The 14,862-nt window shown below is 42.0% G+C and overlaps 1 protein-coding gene across 18 annotated transcripts in view; it reads left to right on the forward strand.

Moving 5' to 3' along the window:
• Nucleotides 1-14,862, forward strand: part of anks1b (ankyrin repeat and sterile alpha motif domain containing 1B) — a 455,240-nt gene that overhangs the window by 401,608 nt on the left and 38,770 nt on the right. The window contains exon 1 of one of the 18 annotated variants that reach the window (XM_007907740.2): nucleotides 7,503-7,588. The exons of the other annotated variants lie outside the window; for them this stretch is intronic. The gene's annotated coding sequence lies outside the window, so the exon portion shown is untranslated. Of the gene's footprint in view, nucleotides 1-7,502; nucleotides 7,589-14,862 lie in introns of those variants that run through there. 18 annotated transcript variants of the gene reach the window in all.

The following is a 14,862-nucleotide window of genomic DNA, read 5'->3' on the forward strand; positions in this document are numbered from 1 at the left end:
CGGCTCTTTGAAAAGAGCTATGCAATTCAATCCCACTCCCCCATGCTCTCCCCATAGCCCTGCAAACTTGTACTACCAAAATAATTATCTACTTCTCTCTTAAAAGCTGTTATCGAATCCACCACCTGGAGCTTCCACCACCCTTTCAGGCAATGCATTCCAGATCCGATCAACTCACTGTGAGAAATTTCATTATTTCTTTTAACAACTATTTTAAGTCGGTGTCCTTGGTTTACCGACCCACCTCCTTTATTAACCCATATTTTTCTAAGTGAAAATCCCTCAGGCCACTGAAACCCTCACCCACGCATTCGTCACCTCAAGGCTTGATTACGGGAATTCCCTCCTCATCGGCCTTCCAAACGCTTCCTTTCACAAGCTGCAAATCATCCAAAACTCTGCAGCTCGTGTACTCTCATGCACCAGGCTCTGTGACCCCACCCTCACCCAACTCCTCTGGCTCCCGATCCCGCAGAGGATCAAGTTCAAGATCGTCGTCCTCACCTTTAAGGCCATCCATGGCCTTGCCCCTCCTACCTCTCTGACCTGCTGACTCCCTACCAACCTGCCCGCTCGCTCGTTCATCAGACTCCGCTCTGCTCCATGTCTCCCACCTGACCCGCCCTACTATCAGTAGCCGGGCTTTCAGCCTCTCTGCCCCCACACTCTGGAACTCCATCCCACGGTCCCTCGCTTCCTTCCTTGCCTCCTTCAAGGCCAGTCTCAAGACCCTTCTCTTCGACCGCGCCTTTGGTCTCCCTCCCACCTCCCTGCCTTCCCTCACCCCTACCCCACCCCTTCCCCATGCTCAGGCTCTGACATCTGACTGTTCAGTGCTTTGGGATGACCTCTCAACGTGAAAGGCGCTCTATAAATGTAATTTTGTTGTTGTTGTTATTTTGTCCCGGATTATAGAAGTTTTTTTTAGAAGTTTCCTCACTATTGATTTTAGGCTGATTGGCCTGTAGTTCCCAGGTTTATTCTTCTGCTTTTTGTACAGGGGAGTAACATTTGCAACCCTCCAGTCCTCTGGCATCACCCCAGTGTCCAAGCAAGATTGAAAGATTGTAGCCAGAGACTCCGTTATTTCCATCCTTACTTTCCTCAGTAATCTAGGATGCAGCCCGTCTGGACCAGGTGATTTATCTACCTTGAGCACCGTCAGCCTTTTTAGTACCTCCTCAGTTTATTTTTATCTTATCCAATTTCTCTACTCTCTCCTCCAATACTGTGGCATTGGCTGCATCCTCTTCTTTTGTGAAGACAGATGCAAAGTATTCATTCAGTACGTCAGCCTCGGTCTCCACAAGAAAATTTCCTTTTTGGTCCCTAATTGGATCCACCCTACCTTTGGCTAACCTTTTATTCTGTATATGCTTATAAAATATCTTAGGGTTCTCTTTTATATTACCTGCTAATCTTTTTTCATACAATCTCTTTGCCCCTCTTATTTCCTTTTCTCCTCAGTACTTTCTATATTCTATTTGATTATCTTCTGTATTTTGGACCTGACATTTATCATAAGCCTCCTTTTTCTGTTTTATTTTAATCTCAATTTCCTTACTCATCCAGGGAGGTGTGGATGCCCTACCTTTCCCCTTTGTGGGAATGTATTTGTTCTGTCCCCGAACTATCTCCTCCTTGAAGGCTTCCCATTGCTCGTTAGCTGTTTTAGCTGCCAATCTTTCTTTCCAGTCCACCTTGGCTAATTCCCTTTTTAACTCACTGAAATTAGCCATCTTCCTGTTAAGTATCTTCACCTTTGATTGCTCCTTGTCCTTTCTATAAGTACTCTAAACCTAATGATGTTGCGATCACTGTTGTCCAGATGCTCTTCTACTGAAACCTGCTACACTTGCCCCACTTCATTCCCCAGAACTAGATCCAGCACTGCTTCCTTCCTCATTGGGCTGGACTCATACTGATCCTGAAAGTTATCCTACACACATTTCAGGAATCCTTCCCCTTCCTTGCACTTTACACTGTTATTTTGCCAGTCTATGTTAGGATAATTGAAGTCCCCCATTATCACAACTCTATTGGCTTTGCATCTTTCTGAAATCTGCTTGCAGATTTGCTCGTCTTATCTCCTTCCCACTATAGTATACACCTAACAGAGTAACAGTCCTTTTCTGCTCCTTAACTCTGACCAAATAGATTCTGTTTTTGGACCCTCTAGCACATAAACCCTTTCCAGGGCCGTAACCGTGTCTTTAATCAATATTGCCTTCTTTTTTTCCTTGTCTATCCCTCCTGAATACATTGTAGCCAGGAATATTCAGCTCCCATTCGTGCCCTTGTTTGAGCCACTACATCATAACCGCATGTGGTGACTTGATACTGCAGCTCACCAAGCTTATTTGTCACACTCCGTGCATTTACCCACATATGCTCCAAGACCGATTTAATCAGCTCTGCATTTCTCCCCAGTCTAATCCCTCCTTTTTCTGGATTACTCCTAATTATGTTGCCATTTGTCTCTGTGTAACTTGTTTGTTCTCTCTAATGCTACATCCTGATTCCCCTCAAAATTAGTTTAAACCCTTCCCAACAGCACTAGTTAACTTCCCTTTGAGGACATATTCCCATCCCTGTTCAGGTGTAACCCATCCAGCTTGTACAGGTCCCACTTGCCCCAGAACTGGTCCCAATGATCCCGGAACCTGAAGCCCTCCTTTCTGCACCATTTCTCCAGCAATGCATTCATGTGTTTGATCCTGCTGTTTTGATACTCACTCATACGAGGCACTGGGTGTAATCCAGAGATCACCACTGTTGAGGTTCTACTCACTAGCTTTTTCCCTAGCTTCTGATACTCTCCCTGTAGGATATCAGTTCTTTTTTTCCCTATGTCATGGATCCAACATGGACCACGACTTCTGGGTGTTCTCCTTCCCCCCGTAGATCGTTTTGCACCCATTCCAGAGACAACAAACCGTGTGAGAGTCACATCTTTGGTTGCAGAAATGTCTGTCTACTTCTTTCACCATTGTGTCCCCAGTGACAATTGCATTGACACTCTTCCCTTTGTCCCTCCTGTGGCTGTGGTGTGACCGCCTCCTGAAACATTCGATCCATGAATTCTTCAGCCTCCCGTATGCTATGTAATGACACAAGTGAGGCTCTTGGAAGTCTTCTCCTTTATATAGAACTCAATACAATTTTTTTTCAAAAACAAATATCAATGAATATCCCGCAGTAGCTGTTTTTTTTGGTAAAAGAGATTTATTTTGAAAGTAAGCTTTCCAAACACACAGTGCAGAACACTCTAATATTGTATGTACCCGCCATGTTGACATAATAATCTTTGCATTTGATATATATATCATATATATCACGTTGTTGAGATGTTCTCAAAGTGCTTCACAGAGTAAAGTATTTTAAAGTGTGCTGTGTATTTTGTAGCAAAGTTCAATATAAAGTATTGATATTTTATTTTGTATATTTAAATATTTTAAAATGTTTAAATACTCAATATTTAATATTTCAATGGGCTTCCGTGGGCATTTCGCTCACAAAGTATACAGTTAATGCACTTTACAGTGTATTCTGTGAAGCGCTTTGAGACATCGCGAAGATGTGATAAGGCGCTATATCAAATGAAAGAATTATTATTATTACCGTTTGGTTCATTCTTCATTAAATTCCAAAGTGCTGAATGATTTGGAATTAATACAGAATGAACCATTCTGCATTAATTCCAAATCTAACCCCACAGCATGCCAGGGTGAGAAGTGTATGGAACATCATTGCAGGATACATATCCATTTTATGTGAGGCCAATATTCTACAGCCAACATGATCTTATCTTACTTGAGCACTTGGTGGTGCAGTTGCCCATGTAACTGCAAGGTTAATAGAGTATACAACTAATTGGCTCATTGATGTGATTCACTGGAGCTATTTTGGGGGAGGAAGGTGGAGCTTGTTATCAGTAATAGGAGCAACTGAAATCAGCATGTGTGTTTTTTAATGCTTGTACTGAAGTGGAAGATTGCATTGAGAATTCAGATTGAGTGTAATCGTTCAGTATTTACACACAAATCTGCCACAAATTATGTTCATGTGTCAGATTGTATCAGATTATCAGCCAAATGCATGTGATTTTTTTTAACTTCTTGGAGCAGAAAGTGACATGGAACGTGGTGAAAAAAGGACTATACTTTAGACACTTTGGTTTCCTCGGGTGTATTTTATGATGTATTTTATTGTAATTGTTAAACAATCCTTGTTATTATCCTCTATGTTACTAGATCTTACTACATTACTGTATTTAGTGCTGGTTTGGCTCCATGTTGCATGGCAAATTCATGTGATTTTGATGGTGAATTGCTATGAAATGTGCAATATAGATGGCTGCTTTCAGGAGGTGTTTTCTGGAGCAGTTTAACAAATGAAACTGTGTGCAAATTTGTAATGGTTCCATATATAACTACAACAACAACAAACTTACACTTGTATTGCATCTTTCATGTCGGGAGGACATCGCAAGGTGCTGGGTAGTCAATGTTTTGGAACCGAGCTGGGGGTCGGGATGGGATAGGGTGGAGGGTAGTGGGGGGAAGAAGGGTGATCGAAAGCACAGTTGAAGACGAGGGTCTTGAGATGAGTCTTGAAGGCGTCAAGGGAGGAGGCAAGGTGGAGAGACTGCGGGATGGAGTTCCAGAGGGTGGGGGCAGAGTGGCTGAAGGCCCGCCCGCTATTGGTGGGGCGGGTGAGGCGGGGGATGTGAAGCAGACCAGAGCCAGCTCAGCGCAGAGAGCGAACAGGTTGGTAGGGGGTTAGGAAGTCGCAGAGGTAGGGGCGAGCAAGGCTACGGAGGGCTTTGAAGGTGAGGACAGGATCTTGAACTGTATCCTCTCCTTGATGGGAAGCGAGTCAGGCGAGGATGGAAGTGATACGGTCACGGAGCCTGGTGCGGGAGAGGAGAGGACACGGGCTGCAGAGTTCTGGATGATCTGCAGCCTATGCAGGGAGGAGTTGGAGAGGCTGTCAAGTAGGGAGTTTGCATAGTCAACCCTGGATGTTATGAATGCGTTTATGAGGGTTTTAGTGGCCTGCAGTGTGAGACAATGGCGGAGCCGGGCGATGTTGCAGAGGTGGGGGAAGGCAGAGCTATTCATGGCACGAATGTGGGATAGAAAGGATAGTTGAGAATCAAACAAGACGCCAAGGTTCCGGACTGGCTTAGCAAGGTGAAGTGTGCATCTGTGGATGGTGATGCTGTCAGCGCCTGAGGTGTGGAGGTGCTGACCGGAGCCAATCAGGAGGACCTCGGTCTTGTTGACGTTCAACTGAAGAAAGTTAGCTCTCATCCAGGACTTGATGTCTACAGATGTTCTGTCAGGGCAGCAGTGGTGCTGGAGTCAAAGGTTGAGGCAGAGAGGTACAGTTGGGCGTCATCCGCATAAATGTGGATGTTGGAACTATTCGCCTCATTTCTTGTCACAAGTTCCCAGCAGTCAATTGGACAGAACAAAAAACTTTCAAAGGTTCACTTTTGCCATGTGGAAAGATCCAATCTCACGAATGTGTCTTCATTAACATTAAAAAAAACTTGTTCTGTATGTTAAGATCTCCAAAATTGGTTGTTTATTTTTTAACAGCTGGTCTCGATATAACCAGGCTTCAAACTCAGCATAATGCTACTCCTGGGAGCAATATTGTGTCACTCCTCAGAGTATAAACCCAGCATCAATTTTCATAACTCTGGATTGATGAAATGACAGTATTTTGTTGTGTACAGTTGATTAAATCTTCTGTGCACGAGGAGAGCAGAATAGGCAATATAAGATTGCTCCCATTCAAATCTGTGATTTAATAAAGAAGCAAGATGCCTAGTTTGATATCCTCATTTTTCAAACTATTTGAGGAAAACATTTCTCTGACATCCTTAACTGGGGCCCTGTGCATGTCACTGGCTGGCAGAGTTAATTAAATTGATATTTCACTGTACATAGAGATTGCTTGTCTATTTCATGAACTCTGTCGTAATATGAACATTTTTTACAAAGCATCCATTACACTGTTGGACTGTGATGACTGTAGGTACTTGCTACCATATGAAATGTACTTTGTGAAACACCTTCATGTCTCCTTGTTCATTTCGAGGTTGCACAGTGTTTAAAAATGTTGTACATTGATATTGATACTTGTAATTGATAAAAGCACATAAGGAAATGTGTTCTATGTCTTCAGTACATTCAAGAAAACATGGAGTGAATTTTTCACTGTTTCTTAGCAGATTCAATGTAATAATGAACTCGAGCCGACGTAGATGAGAACATGTGTAAAATTAAATCCATAAAAGCTAGGATATTAGCAGATGTTTTGTATCTTTCTATCAGTTGCTTTATAAACCGTTGCAGTGTGGGGGTTAAAACAAAAATGTAGCTCAGTGTCTCATGTGCCAGCAAAGAGATAGCATTTATACTGAGTAACAATTGATGGCATTTAGTGTAGCTACAGTTATTAGATGCCATTTTAGTAGGCTTCTTTTAAATGGAAAACCTTTAAATGGTTGCTATGCCAGCTAGAGGTTGCTATGGTAATTGTGGCATACTGCAGAACAGAATTTCATTAGCAAAATTCATCTGCAATTTACCATTTAACAATCATGTTTCTCCCATTTGCCCTCTATACAACAAAAAATATTCAGCTATTCAAGTGGTAACTGTTTGTTAAATTTAAACAAATCCACTCAGTTTTGTTTCAAATAAATCAGTGCAATCTTCCCCTCTCCCCCCCCCCATCAGAATGCACTCCTCACTCCTTGTTGTCATCAATTTGTGTTATTTTGTGATTGAAATTACTGCCAGGTCTTCATGCATGTATCTGTTTTACAAGTGTGTTGCTTTAGCACCGTTTACCTGCTTGTAAAAGGCGAGTTTATTTTAGCCTTTCAGCAATCTGTACAGTTTTTTCCTTCGATTATAACTGGGAATGTTTTAATTGGCCATCATTTGAAGGATGTTCGAGGGAGTTGGTTTTGGGAGCTGTAGTGCTGATGGCTCAAACAGGACCTTATTCAGAGAGCATCTTTCAGATGATGTGGGATTTTCTTTGAGTCCGAATGGAGAAGGGTACCTCTTGTTCCATTTAAGTAATGGAGCGTTTAAGGCACCAAGCATAGTTGTGTCTGGGCGCCAAAGAAAAGATAATGAATGCATTTCATTTCTTACTAACAGCACTAGGAAAGGTACCCAGTCGTCTGGTGATGAATGAGTGTGAGGAGCCTGACTGACTCCCTATGTGACAGCATATCCATAGTAACCTGGCTGCAAAGAACGCCGATTGCAGTGGAGAAAGTCTATAGCTGACGAAAATTGATAGACTGCTACGACAAGAAAAAAAAGGGAGGTAGGACTGCCTTCAGTGTTGAACCACAGCTGGGATGGCAGCAGGATTGTTTTAAGCCGTGGTCAAAGGAAAAAGAAAACAGTACAAATCTGATTTTGCTCTAATGCTTCGGTGTGTGTGGTGACGTATCAGAGGGGAAGTGCTTCCAAGAGCCCAGGCTCGGCTGCAGGTTTTTCGTGTCTGTGAGAGGACCGAATTCTACCTCATTTTACTAGTGCTTTGGGGCCAGGTGAGTCAGATTAACTGCTCAATTCTGAGGCTGTGTATTGTTAATTGCGGCTGATGTTCATTGGGGTGGAGAATAGCAGATTTAGAAAAATATCCAGGGTAGAAAACAAATGTTTCAGCTAATGATAGCAGATGCGAGATTTAGATTTTAGCTCGAAAGAATCCATTCCCCCAACCTCCCACATACTTACACACCACCAACTCATTTTCCTACATTGCATGTTTTTATCTGCATGTCTTTTGCGAAAATCAATACAATTAAATCAATGCTTGTATAGTATTATTCTGTAGAATTATGCAAGCAATGTTATATTTGTCTGCAAGGAGAACTAATGGCTCAGAAGTAGGACGGACTGCATGCAGTTCTCATCAGTGAAGGAACCCAACACTTAGCATTCTAGTATCATATGGAGTAAGATTGTATTGCATATTTCATGCACAAATGAATAGTACAGTACATGACCAACAGGCAATTTATTTCCCAAGTAAGAATTTAAGTGAAGAGCCCCATCTACAGTGCTCATTGCTTCACTAATAACCACATACGGAAATTGATTGTTTGCTATGGATTAGCGCAATTTGTTTTACTACTAATTATGAGTGGAACTTGGGACATAATCACTGCACATCTTCCAAACAACAACATTAACAGAGAAATAATAAAGGGGCCATGAATTATTACCACGGTGTGTTGATTTTAAAAAACTAAGAAAATGACAGAGGGGATAATTGAAGCAATGATTTATTTATATAAAAAAGGATCTATTTTTAAATGAAGTGAAGGTGGTGATTTAAAGTAAATACACTTTGTTTCATTTGCTGCTGAATAAAACATTTGCATGTGAGCACTAATCAATTCCACCATATAGCTAAAACTATCAGTGGTGCTCATAAATTCTTGAAGCCCAAGCACTGTGATTGATGGACAGGCTGACCCGTTTCAATGGCCAAGCCTTAGGACAACAAGGAGTCAAAGTTCAGCCCAACATAAAAAAGAATAGGCTGACATAAATATACTAGTTTGACGAAAATCTATCGAACGTGGGTTTATTTTTTCTCTATATTTATACCACTTCATTCTCATTGGAACTTGCTTCACAGGTGTTCCATGTTAAGCCTTGCTTATACTCCGCTCTAATTTTTGCAGCGTTTCCCCACAAGTGAGGGGTATACATGGAGGTTGAAGCAATGTGATCAGAAACAGAATTGTGCTGCTTGCTGTTGCCAATACAACCATGAGTAGATGGTTTCCCACTCCTCAGGGCCCTTCATGTCAATAAAAATAGTCTGAAAGTTGTTGCCATTGATGAAGTATTATATTCATTGTCCTGACACCTGACTGAGATTGCATGCTTGTAGGAGGGTCTCATAACTCCAGAGAGCTGCCTAGTACAGTATTACTTTTTATAATGATATCCGTCAGCACCCAAGAAGATGGTGGGCTAGTTTGAAGCAGTCTGTCCAATATTGAATCATTTGCAGCAGTTAAATGAAAGGACAACTTAGGGAGGCATATCTTCAGCACACTACACTAAAAGTTTATACACCATGATGTTAAAAAAAAGCTAGAAACTCATGACATTTCAATCTCCATCTGAAAGTAAAAGATAGGTTAATAATTTAGGAGTGATCCTTCATTATAACTGGAATACAAGGGCAGGTGGCAACTGCCTGTAATTTATATAGTTTTTGACTTGAAGCTTAAGCGGGGTCTCCTTGGAGTTGAACTGTCTCCAAAGTGAAATGCTTGGCAACATAATGTTGGAATCGAGCTAGTGGCAGGCTTGGTAGTCTGGTTCCTGAGCCAGGTGGGCTTGAGGTATTCTTGGGAACTGCTGATGACAGCACAGCCAGCCCCGGCGCTTCGACAGGAGTTGGAAGGGCAGACCAGTCACTGGGGGCAGGGAGTCATCCTCCTGAGCTCCTGTTAACCCTGCAAGCATACTCTAACGAGTTGGGGATTCTAGCTGGAAAAGCAGCGGGAAAGCTTGCCAGACAGCAATATCAATGGCAAGCTTTGCGGTTTTAGCTGGTTAGTCTCTAGCAGTACCCCAATGCATACTCTGGGGTCCCCAAGCCTTGGCTCTGGCCAACCTACACCTAATACAACAATAACTTGTATTTTTATAGCGCCCTCCATGCCAGGCTGTGTCTCAGAGCACTTAACAATCGTGGAGCCCGAGGCCTAGCCAGGGGGAGTAAGGTGACCGTAGGCGCAATCGAAAAGGAAGGTCTTCAGGCGTGGCTGCCAGTGATGGAGCAGAAGATTCGGGGGACATGGAGGAGGCGGGACCCAGTAGAGAGGAGGCAGCGAGTACTGCTGGGGGGAGAGAGGAGGTTAGAGAGATGGGGGGTGCTAAGGAATGGAGGGATTTAAATACTAGAGTGAGTATGTTGAAGTCAATCCTCTCTGTGGCAGGGAGCCAGTGAAGATTGGCAAGGACTGGAGTAATTAGGGCATGTAGTTTGATGCAGGTGAGAATGTGGGTGACGGAGTTTTGAATGAGCTGGATTCTGTGAATAGTGGAGGAGGGTAGACCGGCGAGGGGGCGTTAGAGTAGTCCAGCCGAGAGGTGACAAAGGCATGGACAAGGGTTTCGGCAGCTTTTGGGGTGAGGTATTGTTGGAGACGGGCAATGTGGTGGAGGTGGAAGAAAGCGGTGCTGGTCAGGGACTGGATTTGGGTGAGGAAGGATAACTGGGGATATCTGAGGCCTAAGTTGCGCACAGGTTCACAGAGTTTTAAAGACAGGTCGGGTAGGCTGAGGAGGTCAGATCAGTGGGACAGAAGACATCAGTTGGAGCCAAAGAGTATGGCTTCCGTCTTGTTGACGTTTAACTACAGGAAATTTGCGATCATCCAGCTCTTGATGTCTGACAGACAAGCTGACAGAACATCAGGGGACTGGGGGTCGCAGCTGGAGGTGGAAAAGTAGAGTTGAGTGTCATCCGCATACATGTGGAAGTTAACCCCTTGTCTGCGGATGACATCACCGAGAGGGAGCATATAGATGAGGAAGAGAAAGGGGCCAAGGATGGTTTCTTGGGGTACCCCACAGGTGACCGGAAGGAAGCGCGAAGAAAAGCCATTTGCAGAAATGTAGTGCTGGTGGTTTGTAAGGTAGGACTCGAATCAAGTGAGTGCAGTCCTACTGAGGTGGATAATGGAGAAGAGGCGGTGGAGGAAGATGGCGTGATCCACAGTGTCGAACACGGCAGAGAGGTCCAGGAGGTCAAGGAGGCAGAGGGAGCCCTGGTCACAGATAGATAGGATATCGTTTGCGACCTTCACGAGTGCTGTCTCTGTACAGAATGCAGAATTAGGTAAGCAGTGTGTGTCCCTCCAGGGACAGAGTGCGCATTCTATTCCAACAATCTATTTCTGGGATTTCCAGGTGTAGGTGGAATGCATAGAATTCTCAGTTTGGTTTGGATACTCTTAAGTATGGTGATGGTTTTCCGCATGTGTCAGACACATGGTTGACCCCAAAAGAAATTGACTAGAAGCTGCTGTTTGAAGATCGCACAGAAACTCCCCTAATAGCTGAAAGGATAAATGCACTTGGTAATGTGCAGAATCACAGACCTTTTGTAGATTAGAATTAGATTAGATTAGTCCTCCCGACGTGAAAAGCGCTATATAAAATGCAAGGATTATTAATATTATTATATAGAATGTTATATTATATATGTTTGAATCCTTGTCTTTCTGAATTTGCTGATAAACAACCATGGCAGTTGTAATAAGACCACTTTCGTTATCGTAAGGCCACAGCATTTCTGCTCAGCAGTAGAAAATAATCCGCTTGGGTTACTGCTTCTGATTGCTGTTTGATGGCCCCTGCTGCAAAATGTGCTTGTGTGGACATCTGGTGAGAGCAGGAATGAGCTTTTCTACGATGCTTCCCACTGTCAAATAGCTTGCCAACACACATTGTCTAGGCACACGCATGAAGAATGGCCACTTGAGCAAGTTATTGGATGGCTGCCAGTGGCTGTGGAAGAGGGCATCAGTACGAGTTTATGCTTTATATAATGTAATAATAATATTAATCCTTGAATTTGATATAGCGCTTTTCATGTCTTCTAGATGTCTCAAAGCACTTCACAGAAAAGACTGTAAAGTGAATTGACTGTATATTTGTGGGCAAAACACGGCAGCCAATTGCGCATAGCAGTGTCCCACAAACAGTTGTGGATTGAGTGACCAGATTGTTATTTGTTTTTTATTTTGCTTTCAGGAAAGGAGAAGGAAAAGGAGATCAAATAAAGGAGGGGAAATAAAATCATATTGCCCAAGTTCAAATGTTGTGTTGTTAGAAAAAATAAGCATATTGTACCTGGATGTTGCCCTTGTTCTTTTTCAGAATAAGCAGTTTCTTTTCCCCATGACGATGCTTTTGAAAATGACCTTGAAAATGAGTGTATCAGTTAGCCATAATTCACAACCTCTGATGACTTTATTTTACTTTTCTGTGGCAGTGAATTTAAAATTGTCGATGGAGTGATCAGTGAATAATGCAGTGTAGCAGTTCACAACTCAGTTTGCATCATGGGTATGCAAAGCCAACCTTTCATGCGTTGTTTATCACAGGTACAATATTCCATTTATTAGCAGTCCATTAACAGACTAAATGCATAAAACAATAGTTTCTTGTATTTTTAGTGGGGTCTAATTTCAGCTATTTATTAATAAGAGTTCCATGATAAGCTGTTAGAATTCTCATTGGCCCAAGGGAACTTTACTCCAGAAGTAGATCTTATCAAAGCAGAATTCCCAGTCTGTGTGAAAGTAAACCCTGGTTGCCCGAATCAGATTCCTTGTGGTATTTTTTTAACAGGTTTAAGGAATCCCTTTAAATACTGTGAATTGGACCCCAGTGTTGAAGAGAATTGGTCATTTCCTCTTTAAATAATGACTGAGCATCTGCTGGTTATCTTGCGTATCTGAGCTGTGCTGGAGTTGGTCCCGTGCCTCTAGTTTTTTTGCCCTTTTCACTGTCAACTTTAGAGTGAAATGACAACTTAATGTTTTGTGCTGTGAGAGATTTTTGAGGTAAGGAAGCATTCAAATTGGTGTCAAGATGTTAATGTGTTGCTTGCAGGTGATCACGATTGCGGCAGATGTTGAAGTACATGGTGGGACATTGAGTGATATTTGCACATGAATAAAATATAATTTTTATTTTTACTGCTTTTGACAAAAGTTAAGATTTATTTTCATCTCCAGACACTGGTATAAACTGAGCTTTATATTAATCAATTTATATAATACAATCAATCGTACCATATTGTGCTGTATCTTATGGAGCTACTTAGTCTCAGCAGACATCATAGCTGGAATTTTTCTGGGCCACTCCACGCCCTTAGAAGTAACTGTCCTTACTGAAGCTATAAGTCTATATAACAGAAAGAGAAAAAGATCCCTTAAATGTAGCAAAAGTTGTGAGTTTTTCAGCATTGTATAAGTAGTGTAGCTCACAAGTTTAATTGTAACACGCTTGTGTAATATACAGTTGTGTCTTTTCAAATAAAAAAAATCATTTGTTTAGCAGTTTTCATGTCGGGAGGACATCTCAAAGAATTTTGCAAAGCTGATTGGGAGCTTGAGCTGCGGGTGGTGGGGAGGGCAGGTGACTGAAAGCAGACCTGAAATGGTAGGTCTTAAGGCAGGTTTTGAATGTGAGGAGGAAGGGGATAAGGCAGAGGGGTTTTTGTATGGAGTTCAGGAGAATTCAGAATTACTGTTTTGACTCTGCTTTCACAGTATTGGTTTCACAGTATTAAATGATCAGAAGTGATTCTTCTAGAATCATTGCTATGTTATAGCTAAAGCTATTATAACACCTCCTGACCATCCTTACTTGGAGGGCTGATGATGCATTATTTTGCAGCAAGGAACAAATCTGAGGAAAGATATTGAGTCAGGTTCATGGTAGAATTTCCACCACTGACACATTTGCATTGAAGTGTCTATATATAAAGAGAGCTTATGGATATTCCATCAGCAATTCAGTGGAATAATCATTTAAAATAACTTGTTGAGTTAGGTAAGCTAAAGGTGAAATTTAATCTATTATGTGTTTGAATAACTCAGTAATTAAAATCTGAATTATTTTGTAATTATTTTGCAGTAGTTGTCCTTGTTTTGAGTACTCATGAATATTTACAAGTTTAACAGAAAACTAAGTTATGTTCTATTCATGTATCCGAATAACCAGTTATAATGACCCAATTAAAGACTCAAAGGTATTGGCAGAGTTTTTTTTCTCTTTATATAAATGACTTGAGAAGAAAGAAGAGAAAACTTCAGGATCTTTCCACCAATGGAAAACTTAATGCAACACCTAATATTAGAAAGTTAAAAAATGTTTTACTTCCAAACATTGCTGCCTGAAAGCCTGTCAGCTGATAGCTTCTCGTCTCTGAGGGTTGTGGGTTCAATTTGTCCAGGTTGACACCCAATGCTTTCTGGGGAGGTGGGGTCGGTTCCATTGTCAGAGGTACTGTCCTTTGGATGAGATGCTAAACTGAGGTCCATCTGCTTTTCAGGTGGATTTTAAAGATCCCATCACAATACCTGAAAAGAGAAGGGATTTTCTCCCGGATTGTCCTAGCCAATCATCCCTCAAATAAAATTGGTCATTCGTTTCTAGCATGTTGCTGTGTGCATTTGGGCTGCCAAGTTCACTTATAAACACACAGTCATTCTATTGTAAATTGCGTGAAGCAATTTGAGACATCTTCCCGCCATGAAAGGTGCCATACCAAATGCAAGGACAATTGGTAATATAAGTAAATAGAAACACAGAATGCCTCATTACAAGCAGTTCTATCAAACAAATCAATTGATGATAAATCTGCACGTGACGACAGAAAAATAGAAGTGTGATGGTTTTCAGCTCTAAATGTATACCTGCGTTATGACAAAGCGCAAAGGTGTACTAGATCCTTCTCTGTGACATGCAAGTTCGCTCCTCTGAGTGAAACTCCCCTAAATAAGAATTAATATGACAGGTAATCCCAATGCCTTACTGCACAACAATGAGATGCTTCAATCAGTGTCCTTCTCACTACCAGACAGTTGACTTCCACAGTTTGTCTCTCCCTCCCTCCCTCCTTGAATTTAACAGAGACTTGAGGTCCACTGTATAGAAAACTCAACGGTGTTTTATTGGTCCTTAAAACTCTCTGCCTCACTTACACTGTCCAGAACAAGAGAAACGATCAACAACAACTTAGATTTATATAGCGCCCTCCATGCCGAACGGCGTC

This window comes from Callorhinchus milii, unplaced genomic scaffold, assembly GCF_018977255.1.
Source record: "Callorhinchus milii isolate IMCB2004 unplaced genomic scaffold, IMCB_Cmil_1.0 Scaffold5, whole genome shotgun sequence".
Classification (NCBI taxonomy): Eukaryota; Metazoa; Chordata; class Chondrichthyes; order Chimaeriformes; family Callorhinchidae; genus Callorhinchus; species Callorhinchus milii.